The 16,393-nt window shown below is 36.2% G+C and overlaps 1 long non-coding RNA gene across 1 annotated transcript; it reads left to right on the forward strand.

Moving 5' to 3' along the window:
- The first annotated feature begins 8,531 nt into the window (after window positions 1-8,531).
- Window positions 8,532-11,336, forward strand: LOC147517266 (uncharacterized). Its single transcript, XR_015213827.1, has 3 exons — window positions 8,532-8,636; window positions 8,720-8,818; window positions 11,307-11,336. It is a non-coding gene; the product is annotated as an uncharacterized LOC147517266 (long non-coding RNA).
- Window positions 11,337-16,393: the final 5,057 nt, after the last annotated feature.

The following is a 16,393-nucleotide window of genomic DNA, read 5'->3' on the forward strand; positions in this document are numbered from 1 at the left end:
AGATGTTATAATGTTAGCGATATTGGTAATGGCGTGTTTGATGGGGATATTGGAGATAGGGTTCAGCTGAAGTCGTGCCAAGTGTTGATTCATTTGATGTGAATGATGAATCTCAACCAATTTTCTCAACGTAAAGACTGTGGAGGGAATATGGGTCGAGAATGATTCTTCTAAAACCTAGTGTTTGTTTTTCCTCTTTATTGCAATTTTTGGTTGTAAGACTTTTTATTAAGTGTTTTTAATAATTTCAAATTGATTGATTTTTTTTTAAAAGTGGTTAGTCCATCTTGTATTTATTCATTTTAATCGTCTATTTACTATTGCATTCAGTTTACTACTCTATATAATATGGTTTGAATGTAGATAATATGGTTTGAATGTGGATAATATGGTTTATCTTACGTACTAATTACTACCATATGTTATTCATAGTTCAATGATGGATCCGTAAGAGGTTGTCCATTCGAAGGCGAAGAAGAACTAAGTGACACCTGAAGCACTAAGTGAGAGAGGAGGTGCGACCATAATGCATGCCTTGTCTCGTAAGTGGGATGGCATAATAATTATTGTTGAATTTAATGGAAAAGGTAAGCCTATAGGTCAAAAGGTCTTAACCAGCTTTTCGGTTGGGAAGGTGATTTTTATGAGCCCTAATTCCTTTAAGTGCTTTTCAAACATGGGAAAAAAGCACCCGAGGAGCTTCTAAATCTTTTGTGGGTCGGCATTCTGGTAAATATATCTTGTATAATTCCTTTTTTGGTTTGTTTCTTATCATGCTTGTATCTTGATTTTTTTTGTTTGTTCATTATTTTCGATTAGATTCAATATAGATGTTAAGTATAGGAAGGCAGTTTTGAAATCAATTGGAGTTCGTTGGAGGACCTTCAAGAATATGCTTACGAAGAAGTTTATCTTCCCTTTTAAAGATGATCAAGATGCGTTTACAAATCCACCTAAAAAATATAAGATAAGGAAACCCGACTGGCATGCATTTGTGAAATCGAGATTAACGGGAGAGTTCCAGGTATATCATAAATTTTATTAGAATAGAATTTTCAGTAAATTGGTTGTGTTTATTCATAATACTTGTGAAATATATATACTAAGAATGCATGTAAACCATTTTTGAAAGGAGAGAAGCAAATTACAATCAGCACGAAGGAAAATGAATAAGTATAACCACCGAATCGTGAGGCTTGGATATCTTTGGCCTAGAAGATAAATTGGTAAGTACTTGCACAAATCTTTTAAATATCAATTTATATATTGAACGTAACATATACTCTACAAATAATTGGACTTCCTATTTATATGTTTTATAATAGAAAGAAGAGTTGGGAGAATCTTTTGATGAGGATGATAGAGCTAATTTGTGGCTTTTAGCTCGTCAAGACAAGAATGGTGGATATTATGATGATGATCTGAGGGAAGTGGCGAGAAAAATTGTAAGTTGTTTATATCCTTTTATAGATATTTGAGTATATGTACTTATGTGTAATGTGTAGTAATATTATTAGATATAGCAAACATGTAGTAGGTTGTGTGCTGCTATAGCAAACAAAGAGTTTTCTACTAGCCCCTTTAGGAAGTAAAGTTTTTCCAGACGAAGCCCTCCACCAGCCCCACTTGACCATCAACCACTACTACAAAAAAGGACATAGATAGCATACAAAGCTTCAAATGGTGCCATACCAATAGTTGCTTGATAACTATTGTTGTAGGCAAACTCAGCTAAGGGTAAATGGTCCTCCCAACCACCCTTAAAGTCGAGAATACATGCTCTCAACATATCTTCGAGTATCTGGTTCACTCTCTCAGTCTGTCCGTCAGTCTGTGGATGAAAAGCCGTACTTAAATCTAAAGTGGTGCCCAACGCTTTCTGAAAGCTCTTCCAAAACCTTGAAGTAAACTGGCTATCTCTGTTAAAACAATAGAATCTTGGTACCCCATGCAAGTTTAACTATCTCCCGAATATAAAGCCTACACAAGTCATCTATACTATTAGTCTTCCGTACTGCTAGAAACCTGTCCGCAAATCAATCTTAGAAAACCATTTGGCTCCCCTCAACAAGTCAAACAAGTCATCTATTCTAGGCAAAGGATACCTATTACGAATAGTAACTTTGTTCAACTCACGAAAATCAATACATAACCGGTTTAACCATCTTTTTCTTCTTAACAAACAAAACTGGTGCACCCTAAGGAGATATACTACGTTGTATAAAACCCTGTTTCAACAAGTCTTGGATTTGGGCCTTCAACTCTCTCAACTCGGTAGGTGCCATACGATAAGGAGTTCGAGCAATAGGAGTAGTACCGGGACTAGATCAATACAAAAATCAATCTCCCTAGAAGGGGCAAACCTGGAATGTCTCGAAGACATCCAAGAACTCAGCCACCACGGAATATCGTCAACCGGTGGCACTCCAACACCATGCTCTCCATCCTCCAAAAAGCTAAAAAGCATCTACTAAATCATTACCTTTAATCTGTTGTAATGACCACCGGCTCGCCCGGGGAGCTCAATACTCGATCTTCATGTAGCAAATCTAACTTCACATGATAACTTGAAAGCCAGTCCATACCCAATATCACATCAAAGTCATACATGCATAATACAATCAAGTCAATAGGTAATTCTAGATCATCCATATCGAACAACACTGCGCCTACAAACTTCGGTCAAGTATAGTAGTCTCACCTAACGGGTTATAACCTCTAAAGGCAATACTAGCATATCGGGAACAATAGCCAACCCAAGCATGAAAGTATGTGATATAAACGAATGAGAAGCACGGAATCGAAAAAAGTATTCTCGCATGTCTACGATGGATTAAAAATATACCTTCTATTATCGCTCCGTTTTGCTCCGTTATCTCTAGATAAAACTGCAAAAGCTTCGTCCTTGTTTAGCTACTTGTTGCATCGGTATGGCAGGAATCGGCTCCCTGGGTGCTAAGGCATACGCTTGTCCCCTCTTTGGCTCAATAGCTTTGTCGGGTTGACCACCTCCGCATCTACCACCGTGGAATCCCTGCCGTCTATATCCGTTCGCCTCGCCCATTTCGCCTATTTCCATTCTCGTCTATGCCCATTCTGGTCCATGTTTTTGCAAGACTTTGGGTTTCTTGCAGTCCCTAGCAACATGGCCCTGGTCTCCACAATTATAGCAATGACCATAGAATGGCGGCCCGTCCTCTGTATTAGCAAAGATTTGATAGCGATGAGCGATGATGATGCTCCTGTTTTTCTGCCTTTTCGATGGTGTTGTCCTTGATGGTACCGCTGAACTTGCTTTCCTTTGTCACCACCCTCATATTTATTAGTGTCTATAGTTGTTGGATGATCTATATGATCTTGTTCCAAAATTCTAGCGGTGTCAATAACCTCACGAAGTGTTTTGTGTTCGCGAAGTTTTCACAAGTGGCCTCAAGTAATCAGCTAAACCCTCCTCAAATTGTCGGCTTTTTCGGCTTCATCTAGATAGACCCGATTAGCGAAGTCGTGATAATCGGTGAAACTGAGTTTCATACTCAAACACCGTCATCATACCCGCCTCAAAGCCATAAACTCTCTAGTCTTTGGCCGATCTAAGGCTTTGTGGAAAAATCATAAATCAAATCTTTGGCTTAAATTCTCGTCGGTGAGTAAAGATGCTCATCACTCTGCTCACCGATTTCCACCGGATAGAAGCATCACCTCTTAAGCATACAGTGGCCAACCTCGCTTTCGTATTCCGGTGTACCCCATAACCGAGAAAAGGGTTTCCATATCTTCTTTCCAATTCTCAGCCTCACTTGGATCGGTTGTACCACCAAACTTAGGTGGATCCATCTTAAGAAACCTCTCAACCTGTTTACTCCAATCCTCCGATCGAGGTCTTCTTAGTGCTACATCTCCCGCTGTTGGAACTACCCGCATTAACCTGAACGCCTTTGTACTCCCGGTTCCAACCTAGTCACTCTCTCTCGGTCTTTGCGGTTAACCGTTTGATTCGGCTCCCGCTCTAAAAGTCTAATCATATTAGCGAGTGACTTCGACTATAGTAGGTGGTGGTGGTGGGATAGGATTTGCCTCTCTACCAATACCGAGTCCTGTCCTACCACCCGACCTTGAACCCGCCTGAAGACGTCTTCCCCAGCGCCATACGGAATTAAAAGCTTAAAAGGAAAATTAGTACTTGCGCCCAAAGGTGGGAACTTCATAAATATTTCCAAAGTCCATGTCAACTATATATATCAAATCTAAAAGCTACCGTCCTCACTCAACTATAAGTTTCAGTTTAAGACATTATTTTAATCGCCTCTAGGACACTTGAACCTAGGGCTCTGATTCCAAATTTGTAACGCCCTAGAATCCATATAGCTATCAGCCGGCCGGTCTGACAATCCGGATTTCTTGGAGCAAATGCAGAACAGTCAAATCAACATGACACTTGCATTTACAAAGGTAGAATCAAAATCCTTAGCTTCATTAGGTCAAATAGATCTACGATTGGAGGAAATTAAATGTTGTTTACAACCAATAACTGAATAAATAAGGTTTAAGACTTAATGAGTCCTCTACTTATTACAACTTGAAAGAATTAAGATTCTAAGAACCAGCTAACTAATACTCTACTCGTCACTCCGTATTAAGTCAGCGTTCACCTGAAAAATATATAAAACAAGGAGTGAGCTACGCGCCCAACAAGTGAAGTCTACAAACTTCCATTGTATAAAATATAGGAGATCATCTCAAATGTATACATAACACCAAATAAAGACGCATACACATATAAGTAGGATTATCTAACATTAATGAAGGATATACCAACGTACTAAACAAATACCTTGCATCTGAAAGTTGTGTACATAGTATTGACAGTAAGACTAAGGGAGAAATCAACTCATAACCAAATAGCTTTGCAACAACAATACGTTCGTGTATATAATACACATGTATTGTACAATAGCCAGCACATGGTAAACCGAGTAGTGTCATCCCCAATTCTAGTCTACTACCAAGAGTATAAGGTATAATATGGGTTAATACAATATATGCTTTGTCATATAAAACAAGGATAGTTTATCAACAAGAAACAAGTAATACACCACTTATTTATCGACATGGGAAATCATTGAAAGGAACAAGATTCTCATATATAGCATGACATAAATTCTACAATAGTATTCATGAGAATTAAAACATGTGATACCCATTTATTAGAACAATAATGTTATACAATATTGATCATACTACCCATTCTCAATAATCGATCCTATTCTAGAAACAAAAGAGGGTTATAGATATCACTTGCCTGGAATAAAAGATGAACTAAAACAATATTACTCTTCCCCTTAGAAATGAATCAGCACACTAATTTCCTCTTTTCACCCACCAGTCTTTACTTATTTGTTTTGAAAGAATAATGAATAGAGTCCAAAGTATTCTTCTTTGTTTCTTTTATCCTTTGTAACTAACTCCTTTTCTCTCTCACAAACTATCCCGCGCACAACACTCTTAACTAGTTTTCAAATACCAAGTCAAACCACTTCTCATGTTTAGCAACTATGCAAACTTAAGTCCACCCTAACTCATGGGCCAAATTTAATATAGCCCAAACCAGTAAATAAGCTCATACATACTTTATTTAGTGTCATACAAACAGTGAATACTTAGAATATAGTATAAAATTATACGGGGTATTACACTGATAGAGTATAAGACCCCCTTAAGTTTCTTTTATGTTCCGATTGTCACTTTAATTAAGTAAAAGTTCAACTGACGTGCAGGACCAACTAAAAAAAGAAGAGGCTAATGGGAAATTAGTAACCCAAGGAAGCGATGATGTTCTTGCGAAGGCACTAGGGACTCCAGAACATTGTGGAAGGGTAAGAGCAGGAGGTAAGTATGTCACTCCAACAACTTACTTCAATATCCCGAAGAAGGGGTCGAAGGCACATAGAGCAGAGATGGAATCCAGGATCCGTAAGAAAGAAGATGAGAACAAGGCGTTAAAGGAAAGAGTGAGACAGTTAGAGGCATTAGGTATTATACAAGGAATTACCACCAACGTGCCAGAACTAGAGAAAGTTGCTTCTAACAGTTCTAAAAATGAGGGAAGAAAGCGAATGTCAAGCCCATTGGGTGACCAACTATCTAATGGTGCTAACAACAAGACAAATTATGAATGTCTTAACATTGAACTTGAAGCAAATGTGAGAAAGAAGTGCAAACAGGTAAATTTTTATGCTTGTGATTATATAATGCAAATAGGTAATTATATTTAATAACTCAAACTATCCAATGCGTAGACAAAGAGCGTGCTAAATCAAAAAGTTTAATGAGGCAATCTCAAAACCTAAATATGGAAAGGAGCAGGTATATGTTACTTAATGTTTTAAACCGTAAATGTTATTTTATGTATATAATTGTTCAATTTTACTTTTATTTTTTGTTAGGCTATGGGCTTGAAAAACAAGAGTGTTGTTAAAACCAAATGCAAAGTGGTCGATTCGTGAAACCTACTCTAGGAAATGAGCAGGTACTTGTTATTTTAGTGTAAACTACAATAAATAGTTGTACTATCAATATTAGTGTATGATTTTCATTGTGTGTTTATTAGGCTATGGGCTCAAAATGTGATGTGGCAATCCCAAAACCTAAATCGAAAAATGTGGTGTAAATGTTGTGTAATTTCTATAGTGAGTTATCATGGTATTCTAGGATATTTGAACTTATCATTATTGTTATATTTGTCATTGATATTAAAAGTGTAAGCTGGCTTTGGAGTCAAAAAAGACAATGTTGTTCTTGATGCTAGTCTCATTGAGGGGTTAGGACTAGACGAGAAGATCCATAACGTTACATTGGGGGAAGGATAATATGCGTGTTCATATTATCGTGCAATTTCAGCAACTGCCATTTTGCCAAGACCAATTCTTGATGATGATGTTACCATTTGTCGGAGGAGCGGTTGGTTACATTGTGGCTTGGCCTCCGTGAATTTGTGCTACTTTGCGATAATGCAATATCAAAACCTAAGTCGGGAAATGAGCAGGTACTTGATGTTAACATGTTTACTAAAGGTTATACACTCACCATATTATTAAAAACATTATTATTATGCTTGTTAAGCTATTTCGCTCGAAGGACAATAACAAGGTTCTTGAAGCCAAAAAGGACATGCCAATCTCTAAGTCTAAATCAGGAAATACGAAGGTAAACTCTGTGTAATGTCCATAATTAGTGACTATAGTACCCTATTGTCTCCAAACTTACTATTATCGCTATGTTTGTCGTAGTTTCCAATGTGTAAGTTAATTTTGGAGTCAAAAGGCAATGTTGTTGCTGATGCTAGTCTAATTGAGGGGTTAGGAGCAGATGAAATGATAAATGATGTTAGATTGGGGGAAGGTTTTGTGCGTGTTCAAATTGTACGTGCAATTTTTGCAACTGCCATTTTGCCAAGACCGATTTTTGATGATGACATTACCACTGTTGGAGGTGCGGTTGGGTACCATGTGGCTTGGCCTCGTGACTTTGTCTTTGCTTGAAAATATGGTAAAACATTTAACACTTTTTACATATATCTATAACTATTTATTCTTTTTTTTCCTATAACTATTTATTCTTATTATGAGTTGTTTTTTTTTGTTAGACTGATGAAGTTGAATGTGATGAGTTCGATGAATGTACTCTGAAAGAGTTTGGGGTTTTGGTGGGAAGTGTAATGAAAGGAAATCACATAAGTCAAATGGACACTAGGGTTTTTGAGCGTGAGTTGCAATTTTTTATCGCCAAAGATGAGATCATGGATGTTTGTCAACCTAAGAATTTGTTGAATGCCAATTGCATTATTGCTTATATCAGGTGTGTCAAATATTTTTGATTGATGGGTTGTTTGATTACTCCTCTTCGATGTGTAGATGTACTAATGTTTACTTTCCCTTTTAGATATTTGTTTGAGAAATATGAAAGTTCTCAACAAAGGTTTGGATTTTGCTATCCCGCTGATTTCAGCCGTTATCTTTGATAAGAAAGAGATGAGCCGTTTTGTCTTGAATAGATTACAGGCAAGACAAAGAGACCAAGTTATTTTCCTTCTTTACAACCCAGGGTAAACATGTTGGCTATGTTAATTAAGATCTGTTGGATCTCATTAATTTTGTTTTATATTATTTTGTGATGCTATTGTTTTATATATGATTTTAGGAATCATTGGGTCTTGGTAATGATTGACGTAAGTGCAAAAGAAGTATATTATCTTGATTCAATTGGACGTGAACCGAATATAAACCTAAAAGTGATGGTGAACACGTGAGTTGATTTTTACTTTTATTTTTAATGTTTGTATGATACGTATATATGCCTACATCTTTTAACATATTGAAATTCTTCTTTAGTGGGATCAAAACACTAGCATTGGGTGAAGGAAAGAGAGTGGAACCAAAATGGCAACATGTCCAGGTAAATAAGCATTACATGAATATACAATGTAAATTATAGTCCATTATCGATCGAATGTTGATCAACAATTTTTGATGTTGGTGTGTAGTGCCCTAAACAACCGGGGAGATTTTGAATGTGGATATTACGTCATGCGGTTCATGAGACACTTTATGAAGAACCCTAATCAATCACTTAAAACAAAGGTTAATAGTTGTTATTTCTCATACTAATTGCAAGTATATAAAAAGAACAGAGATGATTGTAATTTCTTTGTTGACTTATGTAGCTAATGGAGTTGGCTAACACTAGGACATATGCAAGCGCGGACCTTATTGAAATTCGGCTGGAGTTTATCGAGTACATCGAGAAATTTATCTCGGCATAGGTATGTGCATGAAATCAATAAGTGAATGAAATGAGTATGCATAACGCTTTTTGTGGGACACAGGAAGTTTGTATTAGGTTGTGGAATCATAAACCAGTACCTTCTTATACAATTCCATGTTTTCTTGACTAATCGGGTTTACCTTCTTGTGCAGTTCCATGTTTTCTTGGTGAATGAGGTTCCCAGAACTAATTCATTAGAAATTAGTCATCTAAGTACCCTCGATGCAAGTAAAATGGGAGGAATAGTAGTTATTGTTCGAGAGACCTTTTGTTTAGTTCTTGTATTTCATTTGTCAAAAGTTGGTCCCGCCGGAATCAAAACCTTGTTAAGGTCTATACCTTTTCTCTCAGTAAGGAGATAATAAGAAGACTCAAGAGTAATTAGTGTTGGGATCTAGTATTTTGGACCTTCTCGCTTGAACACCATGTAGAGTTATTTCCAACTGGTTCTCCAGATTTTGTAACTCTTTGACACTCAGACCAGAAAGCTCTTCTCCCATCAATTTCCTGTGATTTTCAGAATGGATGAATGTATGATTTTCTAGATATTGAGGCCGTTAAAGGCATATGAATAGTAATGTAATACAAATAATACCAGCTATTGCCTACCTTAAAATTACAATATTTAATCCATCAACTTGATTTCTAATGTGCTACTAGTTTGAAATTATTATGTAGGCTGCATGTTTGGGATGTATACAAGAGTATAGGCAGATGTGTATAGTGGGAGGTCTTATTTGTCCCTTACGTTTGGTTTTGCATGTTTTCGATGTTTCCAAGAGAATGGGCAGACATGAATATTGTGGAAGGTTGCATTTGTCCATACAGTAGAGCTTTCAAATTTTTAGCTTGATTTGTGTATTCTTGATTTCTTTGTTTATATAGTCTGCAACTCTGCATGTTTTGGATGTATTCAGGATCATGTGAATGCGTATATTATGTGAAACCATAAATGCAAAGGCAATAATATTTTACATAAACTATGTCATAGGTTAGGAGAGTGAGTCCACTACAGATCTAAATCAATCTTTTTTCAAGATAAATTTCATATTTGCTCAAATGTTATAGCAACTGAAGTTTTTTCTTAAGCAACAAGGGTAAATGGTCCCTTTCTCTCTACAAATAAGAACCACTGGTTTTATGTCTTAACTATATCTTATTTTAGGTCACTGAACCAGGGTCATGTTTTTGGTGGCTTATGCCTTAATTGTTAGATACGTTTTGTTAACTGAGGATTCAAATTTCTAGTATCACTTGAATAACTGCGCAGCAGTGGAGAGAAAGAAAGAGAGGAGTTATTGAGTAGAAGGAAAAGGAGAGATTTGAGTTTGGGCAAAGAAATGAGAGTGTGAAGAAGAAAAAACGAGATAGTCAGATGAACATGTGACAATCTGGACACCCCTAGAGGCCAGAAAACATTCGCTCCGCACTTGATTAAATCCATGTATAATGACTAAGATATTTCATGGGAATATCATTTGAGTTTGAAATGGGTTAGATCCCGCCCTCTTGAATTGACTGAATTACAACTAACCGACTGAATTTTCCGAATCTAGTATTGGGATCTATTTCACTATTGAAAATAATTCACTCGGGTTTTGTTGCTTAGTTTTAAAATTATTTGTCTGTTTAAGATTGGATGGACATAATACAGTGTATCATTTTTGGATTCTGGTTTCTGGTTTAGTGAAACCTTGAATATTTGGATATTGTTCGTTTAATATGCTTTCAGTGTGATGAAACAAGGTGGCAATAAAGGGCATTGTTATAAGGGAATCTGGTTTGAGGCCATTCAACCACTTCAAGCAATTGGTTTTCAAATCCTTCCCGGGGCACTTAATCACGAAGGATGGTTATTATGCATCCTAGGGTTTACAAACCCTCAATGTCATTGATTAGTTACTATTTTAATTCAGATTTTCAAGGTTTTGTAGAATTTGAGTTTAATTAGCATTTTTAGGTCTTTTAGGCTATTACTATTTTTGGATTATTTTAATTATGAATTTCAGTTTCTATTTTGATTAGAATTGGTTTTAGGTTAGATTTCTATTTTGAAAATTGTGTTAGATTATAAAATGAGGTGTAGGCCTTAGGCCAAGTTAGAGTTGATGAATACTAAAAGTTTTTGTGTGTTTAGAGAAAGGTTTCTATGTTTGAGAATCAGGTCTCAAAGTCGATCTTTGTACTTACGTGTGCATCGGATGAAAGAGTCACCTATAAGCCTCGTCCCATCCAACATGAACTGTTATCCAAAAAATCCAAAATCCTCTTACCAAACAGAAAAGTTGGCGTGTATTATAATATTAGAGAAAAAGAGTCGTGTCATGATTTTGACCACTCATTGAACCAGTGATTTTTTCGCCTCTCATCCTCTAAATCAATTGTATGGTAGCTTGAAACCTTGAGTTGGATCCAAACACCATTCTCGGAAATTTAATGAGCAATTTAGAACTGAATTTGTTTTCCTCTCTTGTTGAATGAATCAGGAAAGTTGAAGAGCGTTTATGTTCCACGCCGGATGGAAAGCGTATGGTCCGCCTATTGGAAGGGTGGGTAATAAATTGTTATTGCTAATCTGTCTTACAAGTTACAAGATTCTCATGTCCTTGTTTTTCCTAAGAACGTTGTTTTATGATCTATTGTTAATTTGATATAATCCCGGATGATTACGATCATGAAGGAAAGTGTCGTGGTTGGTCACACCAAATGGCCAAATATTGTAATGCTCGGACCTTAGACTCGAGGAATATACTTGTGTAAAGGAAGGTATTGATTGGCTTACATATTTTTTCTGTGTGGAGATCTGTTGGATCATGAATCTATAGCATAGAGGATGAATGATTACTTTAAGTGTGAGCTAAGGTCAAGACCATGTGGAATTCCATCCTCAGACTTTAATGTTTGCCACGACACTATTTCATTACCAGAGTATGAATTATTTTCACACTATTTCATTACCTACACACTATTCTTTGTACCATACCGCTGATGATGTTATGGCAATTATTTTATATGGTTGTGTAAGTTCTTCCTCCATGTCCTGGGGTAGCCAAGCAAGAGAATTGTACTGGAAATTACAGACTTGTCAGAGGGCCTGAGAGACTCAGAGAAAACATCAAGAAGAACATGGCAGAGCTCTTTAACTTTGGTTGATCTAGGCGGGAGGCGAGACCCTACGTCAATATCTTTTTGATTCGTGCTCTTCCATGTTATATTGATCATTGAACTGAACGGATAGTCTTTGGATTTATTTTTACATTCATTTTTTTAATGCCTTAGAACTCGTGATTGTGGGTACCGAAAGTCTGAAACATAAGGAGTGTTTATCTTTCTTCAATTCTCGAGCCCATACAAAAATATCAGTATCAATGTTAGCCTATCTAACAAATCACAGAACCCATTTTGATTAATCGGTATTGATTGCCCGTCAATGAGTTGTTTGGATCAGGAGAAGGAAGGGTTAGAAAAGGCCTCCATTTTCATGATGATGACGGAATGGACTCCGAGAGCCGAATCTCAAGGCAAAGGTAGCTGCAGAGTCGGTAAGAGCAGTAAATCTTTGAGATTGAAGTTCAGACCCTAAAGGATGCCCTTGCAAAATTAGAAGCGAGAAAAGGAGTGAAGGGCTAACGATTGGGTGAACAAGGCGATTGGTGGGCTTAGGTTCGATCCATTGGACTCTTAGCAGGAGGGAGATGGCCACTTCATGGGTAATGATCTAGTTCTTGTCCATTTTCCTTGCTTTGCTTCCTTTCCGTCCTTCTTTCCCGGTGAGTGTAATAAGGCCCTGTAAGCTTCTTGTTTTCACTTGCTAGTCTTAGATTGAACCATTCTCATTGCCTCTATCCCTATGAGTGAGTCATCCTTTCTTCTAATGCTTCGATTGGAAATTCCTTACTCTATCTCTTCTAGTATCGGGTCAGTATTTCACTAAAAAGAGTTCGCCTCCAGTTAGGTTTTTTTTTCCTTCTTACGGTTAGTTCATCTTTGATATGTCCTTGAGTCCAATGAGGCTAAAAAGTTAGAAGTCTTAGACTCCAAGAGCAAGTGGTCTAACCCGAACTACTAGTAACGAGATTTGCCTGCAATATGAGTAAGGGGAATGGAACTCTTGTTTGAGAACTTTAGCTACGGACTTAGGTTAGCTAGCTCAGCTTCTCCTATGGCTATTTGGATTAAGGAAGTAGGGTAATGCACAGACAAAGAGGCCTAATCTAATAATGGTGAGTCGAATCGGTGGCAGCCGTTCCAAGGCTTTTATGCCACCTAAAGGCCTAAGATAGGAGAATGAGGTTCATGTTTAAGTATCCTCCGGGTTTTGCCTATATTCTTTGCTTTAGCGATTGAGTTCCCTTTTTCGAGTGGTAGCACCTATACCTTTTAGTGCTTCGGCTAGTTAGTACATATCGGATATATCCTACGGTGGTGTAATGCGTTATTTGGGGCTTAACCAATATGATTCTCTGTCATATATAGTTGATTGTATCTCTTTCATTTAGTAGTTATTGACTTAGTGTGCTAACACATTGTTTGTGTATTTTTAATAATCGTGTAGAAGTTGTTATATGATTATATTTTTAGTTTACTTATTAAACAAACTAACACATTCTTCTTCATATTGTTTTTAGGTTATAAGTGAGATAGCACGGTAGCTCAATTAAGTTTGTTTGAGATGGATCGGTTGATTAGCAATTATTTGTTGGATGGGTTATGTAAATTACATTGTTGTTGGATTATGAGACTTGATTTTGAATCAAGTGCTTAAGTTATTTAATTTTTTTTTTTCTCCGTGAATAAATCATGTAATATGAACAAGTTCTTGGAATGATTTATGTTAGTAATAAAAGTATGATTCTTGTTTCCGTAATGGACTCTAGTACATCAAGTAATCGAATGTATTGGTGGTGTCGGAATGTATTGGTTTATAGGAATTTTCAGATTTACAGGAAAAAAAAAAAAAAAAAAAAAAAAGAGGAGTTATGACGGCTTCCAAAGAACTGTCGTGTGGCATACCAATTCTTGACAGTTTTTAGTGTTAATTTCTTGACGCTTTTGTTTCTCAGGATGACACTTAAATAAAAACAGTCATAAATGAAGGTTTATTTTTTGACACTTTTTCTAATAAATTATGACGGTTAAGTAAAACATGTCATGCAAAAGGATCCAGTTATGACGTTTATAAATGAGTTTTTGTCATATTAAATTCGAGCTTTGATGTCAGCTTCTCTAGAACCGTCATCAAAATTATGACGCTTTTGGTTAACTTTTATGACGGGCTCTATAATGACGGTAGTTTTTTTAATGAAAAAATGTCATTAAACCTGTTTCATGACGGCTAAAAGCCGTCATCACAAGTCATTTTTTTAGTTGTGCGAGTCAAAGGAGCTGCTTTTGTCATCAAAAGGGGGTTCTTCATCTAACACACAATCCAGGAAAGAGCCCATTAATCAAAATATTTATCATCCTGTATGCCAAAAAGTACATGCTATAAGATTAATAACGAACAACTACAGTGATAGGCTTAACTCTAGGTCAGATTAAGCATTTATTAGATACAATCTTATTAATCATCAGCCAAAACCCAATAAATTACATACAACTCTAATTTGGTCCTGGAAAATCCTTAGATTATGTTCGGCAAGTTTGATTTCAACCTTGGTTTATAAGAATGTCCCCATGTTTCATATGAATCTTTATTGGTGATTCATATAGTAATGTCACCTACTGAAACAACCACCAAGTCATCATCTCTTTATGGACAGTTACTTCTTAAGCTATCATGGAACAATAAATTACTATCACATGGATATTAATACGCACATACCTGAGCATCTTCTGCAACTCTGCAATTCCCATGCAAGCTGCTTCACAACACTGCTCAAGTACATCAGTTTTTCCATGAACTGATGAAAAAATATATAGTTGTGAGCTAGAGGTTGTGAACTATGGGTCGTAACCCATAGACGACCATAGAAGAGAAAATAATTATAAAATGACCCCACGTTGTTGAACAGGAAAAATAATAACATGCATGGTCTGCATGTATTCTCGTAACTCCTATATAAACCTTTGGAAGGAAAAATAAATAAATAAATAAAAATTCAATATCATGCTATTCACCGTGAAAAGAAAGCTTTAAGAAAAGTTTATACTTAACCTCAGCTTGCATAAGCTTACTGAAATACACCATTGTTTCTTATTAGCACATGTAGCAATTAAAGAAGGTAGTGGATAGTGCAGTGCATTGGAATATATCTAAACACTAACACATTAAACCACTAGAAAAACAAAATGCAAAAAATATAAAAAAAAAACCTAATAAAATAGAAGAATGGAAATCAAAACCAAATTCATTGATTGAAAACTAACTAATACCTTAATACCTTGTAACTTTTCGCTCCAAGATGATCTGCGATGCGGCAACCCATGATGTATTCTTCTAAAATTTCAAATAGCCTTAAGCCTATTTAGTTGATAATGAGAATTTTCGTTGGGTTTCTCAAGGTTTCGTAATGTTTATTTTTCAAGCCGCACCAAAATTCTCTTTTGAGATTGTGGGAACCCGAGGCTTGTCCAGGCCAGTTTTTGTTCACCGTTTTTTTTTATGATTAGAAAATGACGTGGTGATGAGAAGAAATATTTTGACTGTGATTTACCATTAAACCGTTCAATCATGTGAGCAGTTCATGTACAAATTAAATCAAGGGGTCTAGATATTTAATACACTAAAAGAGATAAATCATCATATCTCAATTTTTTCTTTGATACACCTTGGTCAATCTCATAATAGAAATCTAGAAAACTTAAAGAGATTGCAACCCAGAGATCAAGTACGCAGTCAAAAACAAAAATCCCAAATACCAATCTATCCTATTTAAAACCCATTAGAAGAAAAACCAAACCTACTAAAGGAACCTACATTGGAAGTGCATCGCTTGTGCTACTCAACTTTGTTGGTGTTCCCAGTTCCGTCGTTCATTGTGTTAGCACACTATTACAGAGGAAAGAAAAAATGATTAGGAAAAATAATTTGGGAACAAATAACAGAGTAAAGAGAAGTTGAAAGTGAAGAACCCAACCATATAATAACAACTATGAGGGGTTTTACTATTTTATTTTTAATACATTGTCTACGCTTTCATTCTAGGCTTCTAGCAATAAGGAAAATGATAAGCAATAACGAATTATGCAAGACATTTATGCTTTAAGAGAGCAAGCTCTTGAGAGCACACTACAATAGTTTCGGAAAAACAATGCATTTTAGGACAGTTTTACTAAGATATGTTGATTATATATGTTATCACGCTCGTCATTTAATACCAAGATATGCTGATTATATTGTTAACTGTCTTGGTCAAAATCTCAGCCCTATGTATTGACTATCCGCGGTTGTGTATAAAACTATAGTCGACAGGATTGTGCATAAGCAACTTCGGCAATACAATAACCATTACCTATATCATTTAAATGCTTAGTACCAAAGAACTTAGACTATTCACAGAAGTCATCAAATCCTCCAAGGGTATTGTTAATCAACACCAAATTTTGTAGAGTACATAGACACTTTTGAAAT

The sequence above is a fragment of the Coptis chinensis genome, chromosome 2, assembly GCF_015680905.1.
Source record: "Coptis chinensis isolate HL-2020 chromosome 2, ASM1568090v1, whole genome shotgun sequence".
NCBI classification, from domain to species: Eukaryota; Viridiplantae; Streptophyta; class Magnoliopsida; order Ranunculales; family Ranunculaceae; genus Coptis; species Coptis chinensis.